Source organism: Grammomys surdaster, unplaced genomic scaffold, assembly GCF_004785775.1.
Source record: "Grammomys surdaster isolate TR1022 unplaced genomic scaffold, NIH_TR_1.0 133, whole genome shotgun sequence".
In the NCBI taxonomy this organism is placed as follows: Eukaryota; Metazoa; Chordata; class Mammalia; order Rodentia; family Muridae; genus Grammomys; species Grammomys surdaster.
The window spans coordinates 5,476,358-5,493,689 of NW_021604591.1; positions in this window are offsets into that span (position 1 = coordinate 5,476,358).

Sequence of the window (17,332 nt, forward strand, 5' to 3'; positions counted from 1 at the left end):
GAGGAGAGGAGAGGAGAGGAGAGGAGAGGAGAGGAGAGGAGAGGAGAGGAGAGGAGAGGAGAGGAGAGGAGAGGAAAAGAGATTGGAACACAAAACTTTAAATGGTGTATCTTCATGAACATCAAATTCCTCTCCTCGGGGCTCAAGAAACCCCAGGGAAGAAGAGGCAGAAAATGGGAAAGAAGGTGTTAGAGCCAGAAGGTATTGAAGACACCAGGACAACAACTCTTCCTAAATCAACAGAGCAAAGCTCATATGAACTCACAGGGACTGAAGCAGCAAGTATATTACCTATATGGGTCTGCTCCTTGTCCTGCGTGTATATTAAAGTTTTCAGTTTAGTATTTTAGTGGGACTCTGGAGTATCTGAATGAGCGTCTCTCTTAGGCTTTTTTTCTTCTGTTGGTTTGCCTTGTCCAAATTTGATGTGATGATTTTTGTTTTATCTTACTATATATTATATTATTGTTTTTGTTGTTATGTTTTAGAAGGTCATTATTTTCTAATGAGAGATAAAAAGGAATGGATCCAGATGTGAGGGAAGGTGATGAGGAATTGGGTGGAGTAGAGAGGAGGACACTGTAATCAGGATACATTGTATGTAAAAGGAATGTATTTCAATAAAAGTGGGAAAAGTAATCACAATATCTTCTTAGTGGATTTTCCTTTGATGAGTAAAGAGTATCCTTCTCTATTAGTTTTGGTTTGAAGTGTATATATATTTAAATATTAAATGGCTACCCTAGCTTGCTTCTTAGTTCCTTTGCTTTGAATATTTTTCCATCTTTTTACCCCAAGGTTATATCTATCATTGGTATCTTTGTTGTTGTTGTAGTGGTGATGGTGTTGTGTTTGTGTGAGTGTGTGTGTGTGTCTCCTTTTCATTGGCTTGTCTGGGATTATTTATTCTTTGTGCTTTATTGGGTGTTGTTAACCTCTTTAGGTTCATATTTTCTTTCTAATGCTTTTTGATTTTTAGATTGCTATAGCTTGATTTTGTTTTATCGAAGTGTGTCTTATTTTCTCCATCTATTGTGATTGAAAATTTGGCTGCATATAGTAATCTTGGCTGGAATCTGTAGTCTCTTAGAGCCTGCAGCACATCTGTACATGTCCTTTCGGCTTTTAGAGACTTCACTGAGAAGTCAGATGTAATTCTAATAGATCTGCCTGTCTCTGTTATTTGGTCTTTTCTCCTTGTAGCTTTTAAAATCCTCTCTTTGTTCTGTATGTGTAGTGTTTTGATTGTGCCAAGGGGATTTTCTTTTCTGGCCCAGTCTATTTGGTGTTCTATATGTTTCTTTATAGACATCTCCTTCTTTGGCTTAGGGAAAATTTTCTCTGTGGTGTGGTTAAAAATGTTTCCTGCTCCTTTGATCTTTGCTTCCTTTCCTTCCTCTATCCCTATTACTCATAGATTTTTGTCTTTTCATGATGCCCTGGATTTTCTGAAATTTTTGTTCCAGGGGTGTTCCCAGGTAGTGCCTGCTGGTATTGGAGGCTAGTGTCATGAAATTAGAAGGAGAAAAGAATGTTGGAGGAGAAGATCTAGGTGATCCACTGGAGATGGGGGTCAGAGAGGAAGGGAAGATTGCAGCTGGTATTGTACTACAAAGCTGGGTATAAGATTGACATATTGGGTTTAGAGGAACTGAGGGAGGGGTAATGATCCTCAATTAGCATATCTTCTTCCCAGGCTGAAGTCTACTATTTATATTTCAACAAATTTGAAGTACTTGTGAAATTAAGTTTAAAAATGAAGTAGAGGATAAACTTTCCCTACATTCAATGAATCTCCTGAGACTATTTTCTTTTAATAGTGATTGCTAACGTAAACCTTATAAGACTCTTACATTTTTCATCAAAACTGCCAAGAAAGTCCTTAAGTGTCTTTTCATGGTTTGTTTAAACATGCAGAGTCAGATTATTCATTGATAATATCTCAGCACATTGATTTCAACAAGAAATGAAATCAGTTCTTTCTTTTCTTAGACCTACCTGCTGTCACTATTTAGCTTGGGGACGTTCAGTATTCCATCCCTCACATGCCAAATAATTCCTTCCGCTGCCTTCCAGGGAAACTTATTTTATCTTAATGACAGTAATTTCTTAATTTATTCTTGACTAAAAGTCATACAACAAAATGAAAAGGGAGTTTCCAATGTAGTTGGCTCTATGTCCTTTTTCATTATCCAGATTAAACTAATGCTGGTAAGTGATCTGTAATTATGGGGCATCATACACACATTGTTGATCCTGATAGGATTATTCTCATCCATGATGGCCTTCATTAGACAGGCACCAGTGCCTGTTAACATATCCTTGCTACTATGTCCCAAGGCCTATAAGCCTCTTGGTATTTTGGAGCTTAGATTTAGGCTGTGCTTCTCATGAAGTCTCTCAACTTTTCTTGAAGGAAAAATTGAAGATGATAAATGTGATATATATTTTACCAAAAGTCAAAGAGTCACACTGGTCTCACTGATATATCTCAATCCAGGAAAAAAATAACGACTTAAGAAACATAATGGGGAGGAAGGGAGGGACCTGGGTAGGAAAGGAGACAGGGAAGGGAAGAGGGAGACATGATCAGGGATTGGGTGGGGGGAACAAGATTGAAGCCCTGTGGGCTAGCAGAAAGCATGGAAACAGGCAAATTCTGGAGGTAGGATGTAGGGGGACCCTCTAGAATGTACCAGAGACCTGGGAGGTGAGAGACTGTCAGGACTCAAAGGGAAGGAACCTTAGATGAAATGTCCTATAGTGAGGAGAGGGAACTTGTAGCGTCTACTTCCAGTAGAGGGATGAGCTTGCCATCCCAGTCAAAAACTATGACCCATAATTGTTCCTATATGAATGAACTGCAGGGACAAAAATAGACTGAGAAAAAGGAGGTCCAGTGACAGGCCCAAATTTGGATTCAGCTCAAGGGGAGACTCCAAGCCCTGTCACTATTATTGATGCTACGGTGTGCTCACAAAAAGGGGACTGTCATGACTTCCCCCAAAAGACCCAATAAGCAGCTGTAAGAGTCAGATGCAGATATTTGCACCCAATCAATGGACAGAAGCTGCTGAGCCCTATGGCTGAATTAGGAGAAAGCTAGAAGAACCTGAAGATGAGGACAGCCTCATCAAAAGACCAGCAGTCTCAACTAACCTGTACCTTCAAGATCTCTCAGACACTGACCCATCAACCAGGCAGCATACACCAGCTGATATGAGGCACCAAACACATATACAGCAGAGGACTGCCTGGTCTGGGTTCAGTCAGAGAAGATGCACCAAACCGTCAAGAGACTGGAGTCTCCAGGAAGTTTAGAGGTCTGGTGGAGTGGGTGTGTGTCGGGGGGATGAGGACATCCTTGTGAAGATAGGGGGAGGAGGTATGTGATGGGGAACAGTCAGAATGAACTGGGAGGGAAATAAATTTGGAGTGTAAAAAATGATTAAATAAAATTAAAAAAATAAAATAATACAGTAACAATTTATTTAATGAGAAAAAAAAAAGGTGGACATGGTGACATGCATTGTAATACTATCACTAGTGAGGTTGGCACAGGGGAATCTCTGAGGCTTACTGACCATCCAGTCTAGACCACTCTATGAGACACAAGTTGCAGTGAAAGATCCTGCCTCAAATTAAAAAAAAAAAATGATGGAAAATGAAAAATGTCAGTGCCATCCTGTATCGTCTGTAAACACACACACAGACACACACACATGCATACACACACAATTACAAAATACCTTTAGGGAAATGATAAGACTCCCACAGGAAATGAATACTTCATGAGTGGATGGTTAGCTTCAGGCAGATAGACTCTGCTTATCTCTTTGACTCCCTAAAGTGGAGACATTCAGCCTGCAGAACCAGGGCTTTTCCAAAGGATATACAATATCTAGTCTATTTTGAAAGGATTATGTAGTACTAAAGATTAACCAACTTTAATTCATTTTTATTTAAAAACAATGAAGGCAGAGACAGAATTACCTAGAGGTAAAAAAAAAATCAACATTTTAGTTCTTCTATTTTTCCCTCTAATTTAGGAATTAAATAAAAAGTACTTAACCTAGATTTGAAAGCTAAGCAGAAGTCAAAGTGAGGACTTTTGCAAAATCTGTTCTAGGAGGTCAGTCAGTTTTTTTTTTTTTTTGGAAAGAAATTAAATTCCACCATTTGAGTGAAGGATTTCAGATTTGCTTCCATGATGCGGAAATGAAAACATTTTACACAGGCTGCATGTAAATGCGGTGAGTCACCAATCCATATCTGGCCTTCACCCATGCTTATGTCATGCTATCACACTGAAATAAATCTCAGCTGGTCCCTGTCTCCTCTCTGTGGATTTGTTCTTTGGTTTATAACCTGAAAGCATTCCTGAAGGCTGGGCACAGGGCAGAGGGGCTACGGAGAGCTGCTGTCTTGATCTTAATTCATAGCAGAGGTGGCTCAGAAGGTCAGATGCTACATAAACAATAAATACTGCTCTCCATTTGACTCCCGGTTTTCAAATCTACTTGTGGTAGAAAATCCTTCTGGAAGTTATACCCTGCCCTTCCTGACTCCTGCAGAATCAGTGTGGTGGATTTAGCTATATGGTATGAACTTTTCTTGGCAGCTCAATCTCTTTTTACATTATCTCCCCGGACACCAGCCCAGCCCATCATATCTCACTGTCAGAATAGTGCTACTTGGTGCAACCTTACTCTCACCCCTTAGATGGAATATAGAGCCATGTTTCCTACAGGATGGCCATGAGTCTGCCAGCATCAGCATCACATGGATTCCTAGGTCTCTTTGTCCTCATCTAAGGAATAGAGAAAGAAAACTTGGGATTTTAAAATTTTGGAAACCATTTCCACAGTTTTAGGCATGATTTTCTACTGACATACAGCATGTCCTCTCTCCAGTGATTTCAAAGACTTAAGCTAGAGAAGTATAGTGTGTGCCAGAGGACACTGAGGCATCCTAAACGACATCATACCGCACAATTAAAATTCCTATAAGTGATGGCTAGTTTTAATTGTCAGTGTGATACGATCTAGAATCACTTGGGAGGGGGGCCTCAGTGAGGGAGGTCTCAGTGAGAAACTATTTAGATTAGGTCGGTGGATAGGTGTCTGTGAGGGAATTCCATGTTCTCGGTCTTTAAGCTTTATACTCTGTCTGTCTCTGTCTCTCTGTCTCTGTCTCTGTCTCTCTCTCCCTCTCTCTCTCTCTCTCTCTCTCTCTCTCTCTGAGTGTGCTTGAAGATGGAATCAGTTCCCGTAGAGTTGGAGTTACAGGCTATTATTAGTTTATTAGTTGCCTCTGACATGTGTGTTGAGAACAAAAAACTCTGGTCCTGTATAAAAGCAGTAAACACACTAAGCTGCTGAATCATTTCTCCAGCCTATTGGGGGAATTTTCTTAATTGTGCTAATTGAAGTGACAAGACATTCCCTGAATTTGGGTGGTGCCATTTCATGGACTGGTCCCTGAACTAAAAGGAGAAAAGGAGCTGGGCAGTGGTTAGCATACATTAATTACTTAGGATGTAGTGTGATTAATAACTTCAAATTCTAACCACCTTGAGTTTCTCTTAATGATGCAATGTAACTTGGGACTGTAGGATAAACAAACCTTTCTTTCCCTTTAGTTACTACTGTCAGAGAGTTTAGTCACAACAGAAAAATAAGGTAAGACACTATGCTCAGTAAACATACTCCATGCTTAATGCTGTTAGAAAGTAAAACAGGAAGCTTTTCTATTTTGCCCCAGATGCTTGGGTATCACTTTCAACATCTTTGTCTTGTGCTGACAACTTTAATGCACTCTGTACATCTTATTCTAGAACTCTATTGCAAAAGGAGTCAACCTTGCCTATATTTATTCTATTCCTTGACCTTTGGTGAAGGACTATGGTGTGTCCTTTCCTGGTAGCATCTTGCTTAACTTCAGTGACTACACGGATGAAGGTTTTCATTTGTGGGCTGCTCATGCTCCTGTCCTATGTTTCAGGCACTTAGTTCTGGCTACCTTCGTTCCACTAGACACAGATATAAAGACAACTCTGCCAAACACTGGCCTTTATATAAGAAGTTAGATTCTACATAGAAAAGGGTCAAGAAATACAATAATTCTGTCTTTCTGCAAGTGGCTGGAGTGGCTCATTGAATATCCAGAGAATTTTAAAGTGACTGGGTTATAGAAACCAGGAGCAGAGACTGTTGTCTTGTTAACAACAGATCTTAATTTACTGTGCTTCTTTAAGTCTGAGACCTGAGTGCTAGCGTAGTCTGTGCTGGGAGGCTTTCTCTTGCCTGTTGGAGACTGCAGAGTTCTAACTGCATTCTTATATGGATGCAAGATTTCTCAGCCATCTTCCATTCTTGCTGCTGAACCTTCCCCACTATGATAGACTGTATTTTCTTAAACTATGAGCCAAAATAATGTTTACTCCCTTATGTTTACTTCCCTCTAGAGTAGTTAATCCCATCAAGACAAAGAAATAACACATTTCCAGATTTAAAACTTGAAGGCTCATTTGTGATTTACAGAAACCCTTCTGAGTACCTCCTCTTCAGAGCTGTAGAACACTGACATCTTTTACAGCGGTATCTTTGAGACTCCTATGCTCTATGTTCCTAAAAGCCAGCATTTGACTTCTTAGTATTTATTTCTATCTTCCTTTCAAAGCTTTCCTAAGACTCTACCTTCTCGAGTTCAAATTCTATCAACATTTCCCTCAGCAAAAATTGCTACTCTTTGCTGTTGTTTTAAATATTGGTGGTGTTCGTCATAAAATATTATCTTACTTTGAACTAGTAGAATTTGGGCTTTGTGTCATCTAAGGAGACTAGGGTATAGAATGACCCTGGTGTCTAGAAGCACGGTGGTCCGTATCTAGGTGAACAAGTGTAGATGTAGGTGCTTGGCCACAGTTCAACTGAGTCAACCTTAGAGTGATCTCCACTAATTGCTTGACATGGGTGAGTACAGCACTTTTCACATCATTGTATCAATTTAAGTCAGTTCCAGCTACAATACACATTGAATGGGTAAAATATCACATGTGGTTTGTGCTTACTGAGCAATTAGCTCTAGAAGCATCAGTTAAGTCTCACATTTCAAACCATAACATGTTAGTTTCAGATGTTCTAAAACCTTCCTGTCCTGGGGGAAGATTATCCCCTTAACTGTAACAGAGAATAAAAAAAACATCAAAGAGCTCAGGAATAAAACCATTATGTCCTAGAAAACAGCTATGGGATAAACTATTTCCATCAAAATTTACTATTGTTTATCTTATGATATTAAAATGTCTACTTTGGAAAACTGTGGGATGGGAAAGCCATGTGACTGGACAAGCCAGTTTAAAGAAAGAGTGACGTCAAGAGGGGCCCAAACCCTGAAAATTTCATCTTGAGACTGGTGGGAGCTTTAATCAATCACGTTATATTTTGTGACTTACTTCCAAAAATATTTAAATTAATTCTTTGAGAATTTGATAGGGTATAATTTGACCATATTCAAGCCCTGCTTTTTCCTGACTTCTCCCAGATCCACCCTACCCCAGGTTAATATTCCTTCAAAATATAATGTGAGTGATTAAAGCTTCATACTTATGGTGAACTTTCCTTAAGTCTGAACTCAGCACTGATTGTCAGTGAGCTTCTAAACCTCTTCTGAGGCAATGCTAGATTCTCTAGGAGTTGACAATGGCCTCAGTTCTGAGGAGCTCAGGAATAAGTATTTGCATGATGGAGCATGTGGATTGTCAAATGCACACACAGACACACACACACACACACTATGGCCTTATAACTTATTAATTAGTGGAAAGATGGGCTCTGTTCAGGTTCTACTGTTGCTGCTGCTAGAGAGTGGCTGGCCTAGAACCCCTCTCTACTCTTTATTACACATGAGCATCTTTGTATGACTCACAGATATAGGAATGCATGTTAGATTACATAATACTGAGTGACTTTGGAGTTCAAAATAGTATGCAGACACCAAGTATTATTATTTGAATAAATCTTCATAATTGTACCTAGCTATGACATTTTGTTCATTAAATAAAGTATTTTGCTAATAAAAGCATAGGTGCCTCGTTTGTCACATTAAAAATAATTATTCAAGATTACAATAATAAAAGGATTTCTTTATTCTGGGCATCTCTCTTTTTATCCTGTGTACTTTTCAGTAATAAGCATTACTCTAAGGGGGATAATTGGTCACAAGAGAGCTATGGTTTAGTACAGAAAACTAGTGACAAACATGTTGAGAATGAGCATCTAACCAAAAGCACCTGTCTCTGTCTCCATTGCTGTGCTTCTAAGTCACATGACACTGGTTAGATGCTAACGTTTCCATGGCACTTGTCTGATGTGTCCATTGTACCCTGCCCCAAGCATCACTCCATCCGCACTTGCCTCAGTGTTCTTCTTCTTCCCTGAAATGCAATAGAATGAATTTCTGAAGAGAGAACTCTAGAGAAGCCATGCATTGACCATCTGATCAGCCAGAACACAGCACTATGGCTTCAATCTCACTTCAGCCAACTGAAGCCATGGCTCTCCCTAGATCTAAATTTCATCTAGTCTAAATTTCATCTAAATATCTAAACACTGACAGCTTTCTAAGACACTATGATTGAGAGCACCATGTTACATTTTTAGGTTGTGTGTCTTTGTGTGTATGTGTGTGTCCTTCATAGTAGGAGTGAATATATGCTTTAAAAATCTTTAACCTAATTAAATTTTACTTCATTTTAAGGGAATGTATACATATTTACAAAAGAATCTGGTACACGTATCTTATGAATGCCAGCTGAGGCAATAGAGAACTCTGTTTTATATAATATTTGAAAGCAAGTCAAATTCCAAAAATTAAGTAATTTATTCTAATGGCTAGGATCTTTTTTGGAAGGACTTCAAGTAGGCATATGATTAATTTTTTGGTTTTTAGAAGCTCTAAGCTGTTGGATTGAGAACACATGTAGCCAAAACTGAGTTAAGGTGTGGCCATGGATGCAGCTGGAATCTTTTCCATGAATTTACTAAGAGAGGTAGGATAGCTCTAAGACCATATATGATCTCTCCTTTTGAATTTATTTTAAATATTTTATCAGTATTTTGAAATTTTCATGTAATATATTTTAACACATTCATCCCTCAAATAGTCCCAGATCTAGCCTCCTTTCCCTGTCCCTGCCAACTCAACATTGTTTGCTTTTTTTTAAATTTGTTTTGTGTTTAAAAACCCGATAGTCTAATTTGTGCCATTCTTGGATGTGTGACCTTCCACAGGAGCTTGGTCTATAAACTTCCAGGAGCCATACACTAATAGTAAACTGGCTTTTCCTCTTTCAGGAGCTATCAGTTGCCAGTAGATAGATCCTCAGGTCATGTGACACTTCCTGCCCATCTTCATTTTGCATGCTGGAGTTTGGTTGGGGTTGAGCTTTCTTAGATCTTATGTATACTAGGTAACTGTTGTGAGTGTATACATATCTGCAACTATTCTGTTATTTTTCCAGAAGACACAGCTTTGCAGTCATCAACTGACTTTTCATCTTCCATTCTTTCTGCCCTCTTCTCCTGTGATGATCTCTGACTCTGGGCAGTAGAAGATGTTTCATGTAGAACTGGCCACTCAGAAGTATCTTTTCTCCATCTTGACTAGGTGTGGATCTGTGTTAAAGAAGTGTGTGTGTGTGTGTGTGTGTGTGTGCGTGTGTGTGTGTGTGAAGGAGAGAGAGAGAGAGAGAGAGGGAGAGAGAGAGAGAGAGAGAGAGAGAGAGAGAGAGAGAGAACTAGAAGCTTCTCTGTTGAGAGTTGAGAGGTACACTAACCAATGGATATGAAGAGTTGGTTTCATACTATGTCCATGTAGCAGGGTAATACTAGTAGGTTATCCCTTAAGGCATATAACCTGTCTAGAAACAGGTTCCAACCAACTTCCCACATTCACTTCTCTAGAACCTCCACAGGCGAACATGCCTTGAAATTTGGTACCAAAAAAGGTCTAGTCAATGTCTAGTGGGATGTTTCACTTATCTAACTACTACTTATTTCCCAGTAGATGGAAGGAAGCATTTTAGAGCAACTCTTCCAATCCCAATCTATCTTTCTACTTTGCTTTTCCTGTCGATTACTTGCCTCCTTCATCATGCAAGGTTTAATATTATTTTGGTGATTCCAATAGCCACATGATAACATCTGTGTTCCTTGTCCTTGATTAATATCAGGGGTTCATACTTTCAGTAATCTGATGGCCAAAGAGGGGAACACAGAATTTCCCTCTTAGAGCATGTCATTCCTGTCAGACTGTTTACAAAAGGACAAACCTTTGTAATAACTTCTAGTTTCATTCATTGCAACGCTGGGATAGCGTTAAACTGCTCCTGGAACCCTCCCACTTCCCCTTTCTCCCCAGTAAAAAATATATCCATGAAGACTGTGATTATCAAAGACAAAAGGTCTGTAGTTAATGAGTTTATATAAACAATTTATAAATTGTGTGTGTGTGTGTGTGTGTGCGCGCGTGCATGTGTGAGTGTGTTTCAATTGCATGGATCATTTTTAATCTATTTTGGAACTACATCAGCCTTCCACGTGTTCTGAAGGCATTACTTAATTGGTCAATAGTCTTTTGGAAATGTTTGATAATGTTTGGACTTTAGAACCTTATAGAATATGACAGTTTGGGAGGAACCCTTGCTGAAGTAATGTCAAACTTTCTGGTCCTCAGCTGGTGCTGTTGACAGATATTTGCAGCCTGGGAACTCTAGAATGCTGACTCATGCTGGCGTTACCTCTTGGCCTGTCCTGCAATCTCCTGTGTTCCTGGTGAGCATTTAGTTCCTTCATTTGCTCTTCTGGTGTTGATTCCTTTGGATGCACTCTTAGAGAGACCTTTCTCATCTTCCCCTCTCTATACTTTCTATCCATCCTACAATGTTAGTGGATCAGTTCCAAACTCACATTGTTATTGTGCCTGAGGCATCAAGTCATCTAAAAAAATCTCTTGATAGGCATATCACATGGGAGCTAAGCTAATATATATTTAGCTGACAGCACAGAAAATTATCCAGAAAAGAAGTGTGTGTGTGTGTGTGTGTGTGTGTGTGTGTGTGTGTGAGAGAGAGAGAGAGAGAGAGAGAGAGAAAGAATTGTATGCATAATTATGATGACTTTCTCTATCACTTCTCCACCATATTTTTGAGGGTCTTTTACAGAATCTAGAACTTGCTCTAGCTTGTTTTGTCTCCAACTCCAGAAATATGCTTCAATGTTTGGCTTTCACATGGGTTCTGTGGATCAGAACTCAAGCATTTACACACATATACCAAGAGTGTTACCCACTGAACCATCTCCCCAGCTACCTATGCCTAGGAACAGAAATGTCTAAAGGACAAATATAGCAATGAAGAAAACAAAAGAGACTCTGCTGCAAGCATCTGCCTCTGTATATGTCAGATTCTGGCAGAGCTTCTCAGGAGACAGGTATACAGGCTTTTGTCACCATGCATACCAGCCTGGGAACACGCATGGGGGAACCCATGACTTCAGCTGTATATGCAGTGGAGGATGGCCTTGTCAGGCATTGGTGGGAGAGGAGGTTCTTGGTCCTGTAAAGGCCAGATACCCCAGTGTGGGGGAATTCAAAGGCAGGGAGGGAGGAGTGGGTGGATGTGTGGGGGGCACACCCTCATAGAAGCAGCAGGAGTGGTACAGGATAGGTCAGGGAGGGAATGGGGAAAGGGGATAACATCTGAAATGTAAATAAGTAGAATATCCAATAACAAAAATTTTAAAAAAGAATTTCTGCTACACATATGACAACAACAACACCCCCAAATAAACCCAGAAAACCCAACTTAGCTACAAACAGGCTTTCCACTGGAAGTTTTTTAAGTCAGAAACTCAGAGTTCAGTGAAATACAGAAAACTTTTTTCTTAGTTTTTGACTTCAGTATTTTCAAGGAAAGCTGTGGTAAGCATGTTTGCCACACCAATTTTTAATCTGGTCAACTCATTTTCACACAGGTTGTGCCAGGGACTATTAAGGTCCTGTATCAGCAGTCAGCTAAATTGTTTGTACCATAGGGTACCCTGAAAAAGCAGCTGTGTCCAGTCATACTTAGAGCTGATGGGCTCATGTGATGAGAGCTGTGCATACAGCCATAGTGGAAGGGGAGCTAAAGATGTTGGCTATGAATATAGGCACTCAATTCCATGCACAAGTGTATCTGTGGTTGCAAAGTGATATGTTTAGATATGAAAGACCAATGGTAGCAGATATGGCTTAAATAGAATTATCTATGTCTCAGGCAATGTGCTAGGTATCTAGAAAATTCTCATATATCTTATAGTATATAATTTTTTTTCAACATGTGTGTATGTGTGTAGGGTGTATGTGCTTTGATATGTCTCTCAAAGACTTGGAACACAACAATAGGATGAGCTGGCTGTCTAGTAAGCCTCAGGTATCTCTTTCCCTCTGCTTCTCTAGTGCTGGGATTACAATCATGAAGCTTAGTACCTGTTTTTGTGTTTTGCTTTGAACAGATCCGTGCTGTTGGGTGAGTCAATTTTCTTTAAGAGTGTGCCCACACTCTAGCACTCTAGTGGATGGTTATACACTCCACAGTGTATGGACACCACACATTGGACTTTATAGGTTTATTTTTCTTTATACAAAGGACACAAATTTTTGAGTAAAAAAGGAGCTTGGATCTTGGAGGAGTTGGGAGAGGGTGTATTTACAACTCTCATACACTCTGTGAAATTCTAAGTACTAAAAAATAAATAAAAAATAAATGAAAGGTCACAGGTTTTGAGACTTCAATCCTTTCTATCTTTTGTAGTTAGACCTGGTTTTTCTGAGTGGCTGTGGGGGTGGTAGTGGTGGTGATATTTCTGTTTCTTTTTCTTTAAAAAAGCTAGGGAAAGAAGTTGTTCAGGGTCAGCCCGTGTTGTGTGGTAGCTGGCATTTCACAGCCTGACACCCTTGTGACAAGGGCTATCGGACCTCTGCTGTGATTGTCTCAGTGAAAGAATCTGGCATCTTCTGTGGAGAGTTCTTTGACATTTTCTTTAATTCTTCAAGGCAACCAGAAAAAAATCATGGAATGCCATGAATGCCTTCCAAAACCAGAAATCCGAGAAACAGTTTCTCTCAGAACGTCCCAGAAGGCTCATTCTGGTCATCAGTCAGCTGACAGACTGCTGTGCGGTGACAGTCCATGAAGTGGACTTCTGTGCTGCCTAGGCAGGCTTTATTCCACTCTCTCTGGTAATCCTTTCGATCAAGTAAAATCATTTAATAAATTATGAGTAATATCCTTACTTCAGTAATGAGATTTCTTGATTTCTGCATAGTTTTCATCAGGAAGATGCTAGGAACCAGAAGACAATTTTACATCTCCTCTGCTTCCTGAATAGAACTTGAGGAGAAAAGAAAAATCACACCCCTTCTATTGAAAGAGCAATACAGCTAAGACAGGCAAAGAAATATTTCCTCCAACCATACATCACCGCTGACTCAGATGGTGTACTGTGAGCAAATGCCCTTCAACCTAAGGACACTGAAGATTAGAGGGCCTTCCACAAAACCATTCCCTATCCAGAGGAAGGCTAATGAGTGTTTAGGGAAGAAGCAGAGGCAACCAAGGAGAGATAGTGCTTCTAAAAGGCAGTAATTTGACTCAGGGAGATGCTGCCATTCCTCCAAGGGAGTTAAATTAAGAGGTGTATTTACAGAATCTCCTAGGTATGGGGCCTTCTGAAAGGAAAATGAACTGGCTTTGCTTCTGAACAGAGTGGAAGGCATTAATCAGAACTGCCTTGAACTGATGGCAAAATCCATTTTTAACCGCTTGTTACACTAAAACCTGTGTGAGCCTCCAGCATGGCAAGTGGCCTGTAGTGTTCTGATGGTTTGCTGACTAACAATAAGGGCTGATATCTCTCTGCTTCTCAGACCTCTACAGCCCTTCCTGTATCCACTCAGCTTATGAGGGGTCCTCAATTTCAGTGCTTTAGCTCAAGCTCTGACTAGAACTATAAGCACCAAATTGTAAGTGTAATTTTTTCAAATGCCTATTATTAATGATGGTTCTTAAACATTTTAACCTCCCTTTTAGCCCACCACACACCAGAGGTAGTGGAAAAGAAAGGATATGGGGGCTGGAGAGGGAAGTGGACCTGTTTCGAAAGGGTCTTTAGAGTAACTCCCATCTGAGTTGCCTGGAAATTGGCAGTTCAGCTCACGCGTCAGCAGTGGCAGTTCCATCAACTCACAAATACTTCACGGATACACCAGCAGTCCAGTTCAGTGGAGTTGGGATAGCAAACATGAATCAGCAGTGGTGGGACTATCTAGCAAAGACAGCCAAACAGGCAGGATGCCAGGGGGGATGCCAGGAGAAATTCTCAGCTGTGCCTCTCTCAGCAAATTGAAGATCAGCGAAGACTCAAGATCTACAAGTGTTGCACAGCTAGCTTCCCAAGCAAGCCTACCTATTTATACCCTTCAAACATCACATGTCCTCCAGGGGTTTGCCTCAGCAGTGTCTTGCCTCAACTGACATCATTCTGCCAATCAGTCTGATATGCAGAAGTGGCAAGAAACTGCAGCACACAACAGAAGTTTTTTGGTGCATTCCTCTCTATGGAGTCCTGAGAAGTACAGCTCAACTACTCAGTACAAGGTGGGCTAATACATGCATGTTGTTAGCAAAGAATTCTTCATCCCATGTCCTTTCATGTGTTTGCATTAGCAGAACATCCTTTCACCTGTGTCTGCTTCAGCCACACATTCCTTCATGAGTCTGCCTTAGTCTTTCACCTATGTCTACTTCAGGAGAACACTCCTTCATGTGTTTGCACCAGGAAAACACCATCCAACCAAATTCCAAAGAACTCTTAAATTTCTACTTCCACATATTGGTGATAATGTAGTTCGATCTAAGTCCTATTAAGGAATTGAGGCTAGAGAGATGGCTTAGTGGTTAAGGATACTGGCAGCTCTTGGAGAAGAACAAGATTCTGTTCCCAGCACCACTTGGTGGCTCATAATCATCTGTACGTACAGTCCCAGGGGATCTGATGCGTCTTCAGGCTTCCGTAGGCACCTGTACACATGCGCTTCCCATACATACATGTGAGCAGACCACTGTTGCATATACAAAGTTTTAAAAAGAAATTAATGATTTCCAGGTCTACTTCAGAGAACACAGGCTCCTTATTAGGTATGGCCATAAGTGGCTGTTGAAGACGCTCAAATTCTTCAGTAAATAGCTTTTGTAAAGTATTATTCTGAGAGGCTTGCATACATGTAAACAATGTATTTCAAACATATTCACCTCCCCGACTCCCCTACCCCAATCCTTCCTTGGTACTCTTCTCAATTCTATGTCCTCCCTTTTCTTCCTTATAGCCCACTGAGTCTAATTATTGCTGCCCATGTACTAATGGGTTTGGGCTTTCTAGTAGATCATGGTCAAATTACCTCAGGTGCCCTTCCACAATTGATGCTGGAATGTTGACTGGCTTGGTCTTGTGTTGGTGACCACATCTGCTGTGAGTTCTTGAGTCCAGATCCTGTCGTATCCAGACTGACATGACATGTTTCTCTCCCATCCTACATGTTAGCTTTTCATTTTGCTAAAGATGTTTTATTATTCTTGATTGCCTTCCTCACTGTAAAATATCTGTAAGTCGGCATAGCAATACCAACACTCCTTGTAGAGGCTGATGAGTGATGTTATATAGGACATTCTTTAGCTGTCTCTCAGCCTATCGTACCTATAATATCCAATGCCGATAGCCTTCTCTTTCTCTCATCTTTTCCCTTATACTCTTCCCAGGGTGGTCTGCTTTATAAAAGAGGACTGAATTTAAACAACAGTTTCTTTAATATTCACATTGATTTTGGCCTTTTGTGTGCCATGTCCACTTGTTGACGACTCTGCCTTCTACCTTGTAATTGGTAACACTGGGGCATGGGAAACCTGTGGTCACCATGGCCGCGCTCCTAAAGAAAGTGACTTTGTTCCCTCAGCAGCCTTCAACTGCCAATAGCTCCTTAACAAAGGGTAAAATCTTAGAAGCCCCTCCCCCATTTGTTATTCATCTCCGTTTTCCCATTAGATGACTTACTTGAAGCCTTCCTTTATTATAGATGAAAATCAGAAGTACAGAGGGCCTAATAGGAGGGCCAGAGTTGTGACTTCATCAGAAACTTTCCATTTCCTATCCACTGCACACCTTCTAAAATGTATACTTGCTGCCATCCCTAAATCTTGTATTGCTTTGTTCCCAGAGGTCCTTGTGGAGGCCTAGTAGACAAACATCTCTAAGAACTTTTGATTCTCTGAAGTTGTACCTGCTTGGTCCTGCCTATATCAATGAGAAAGAGGAGAAAGATGTATTAGCAGTGTGCCTTGGGTCCTTGACACCAGAACAGGACTCAGAGGGTATGAAATCAACTTTAGAATTTAAACTTATGTTAACATGGTAAAAATTTCCCTTACATTGGGACTCTCAGTAACTTTTCCCAGTGGCATCTTCACAAACCTGGGGAACTGTTATTTGCTGAGGTGGAGAAGAGGAGAAAGAGTTTTACAGCTAAGCAACACAGAGCTCACGTCACAGAACAGAACTTATCCAAAGCTTATCTAAATCTGCACAGGGTCAGGAAACTCATTGCAAGGTCTGTTCTCCAGAGAGTCCCGTAATTGGTGACTTTGGCCTGATCTGAAACAGTCAGAGAGAGCTCCACTCCTGACAGCTGCCTAGTATTAAATCCTATACGCTACAGGTTTTCCATCAATATAGCCTGCCTGTGTAAAAAGAATTCGGCTTAGGAGAAAATTTGGATTTAGTTAATGAAAGAGAGAAAGTAAGAGACTATTTGTAACAACAGTCGTGGCTCAGAAAATCTTCTTATTTCCTGACCTGCTACTAATATCAGTAACTGCTCAATTACTGATAATAATTGATAACCTTACACTCTATAGGTTATTATACTTGCAAAGTAGCATTAAAGGATACAATATATTCAATTAAAATTAAATGATGTTTTACTTATTTGTATGAATAATGCATTTGTATTTTTGTTTATGTGCAGGTACCCATGTCTGAGTCTGCATGCCTGTGGAGGACAGAAGAATACACTGAATGCTTTTTTTCAGGCACCATTCACATTTTTTCCTCACCTATCTATATCTATATCATATCTATATCTCCATATCTACATCTATATATCATCTCTACCATCTATATCTATCATCCATCTATCTATCTATCTATCTATCTATCTATCTATCTATCTATCTATC